The sequence below is a fragment of the Microtus ochrogaster genome, unplaced genomic scaffold (genome assembly GCF_000317375.1).
Source record: "Microtus ochrogaster isolate Prairie Vole_2 unplaced genomic scaffold, MicOch1.0 UNK18, whole genome shotgun sequence".
Classification (NCBI taxonomy): domain Eukaryota; kingdom Metazoa; phylum Chordata; class Mammalia; order Rodentia; family Cricetidae; genus Microtus; species Microtus ochrogaster.
Window position 1 is genome coordinate 5,608,464 of NW_004949116.1, and position 1,166 is coordinate 5,609,629.

Genomic DNA, 1,166 nt, shown 5'->3' on the forward strand with positions numbered 1-1,166 from the left:
TAGGTAGCAGGGCTGTGTTACTGCCCTCAAGCAGAGGAGAATCTCAGGGAAGAGGCACAACTATCATCCAGACCTGAATCCTCCTGTTCCTGGTTCTGAGGCTGTTCCCATTCATTTTTTCCCTGGTTTAGGGAAATGTTTAAGGCAGACAATCCCAGAGCTGGTGAAGGCCTGTCATACAAGTGACTGTCACTCGGGCACCAGAGGTGTGAAAAGCTCACCCCGGCCAAAGTACTTAGACATTTCAGTGGCCTCTTTATGAAATCAGGCCACTGTTTCATGTGAACAGGAAACGCAGGTTCAAGATTTCTAAAACTCTGCATCTATACAGTGACATATATGCTGTGTACATTTTTATTATATAGGTAACGTGTGTCTAGAAGTCTGTATTCAAATGTTTGTAATGGAAGTATGTATATAATGCTGATATACCCTGTTCCCCCTCATCTTGCAGTTCTTTGAGGGGTTGCAGACTATAGGGACTATGATGTTTAATTTGGCCTGGAGGTCATGATCCCTGCATAGCACTGTGGTCTGACCCATCTAGGAAGCTGCTGCTGCTCACAGGCCACCCTGCATTGCTTTGGCTCAGCCTCTAGTCCATTTCTGTAAGGCTCATGTATGCAGAATTGAAGCCTGGTGCTCACCTGCTGTCCAACCAGATGCCTTGCTTTGCAGGGGCCTCCAGAAGTCTTGGTGTTGTTTTAGCCACTCCATTCCAATGGGAAAAAAAATGTTACTTATTGAGAGGGGAAAATATAACTCTGATTGTTTGATTTTTTTCATTGACCATTTTACTGTGTTAATTTAGCTCATTTTTTATATATTGATACCAGGTATACAGGATATTCTGTTTTATGTCAGTAAAATCCACAGTCCAAGAAAAAGAGAATAAGGTCCCATTTCTCCTGCCATCTCTGTCTACTCCATTTCATGGATAGAAAAGCACGGTCCACAGATTTATCCCTGGGTCTGGCCACCATCCTTTGTTGCCACTGGCTTGGCCTCCACTAGGCAATGACAGGCCAGCCTAGCAAAGCACTCACCATCTCCCAGTCTAGCTATCCTCTCCCCACAAAGGTTAAGGCAGTTTACAAAAAGAAGAAGAAGAAGAAGAAGAAGAAGAAGAAGAAGAAGAAGAAGAAGAAGAGGAGGAGGAGGAGGAG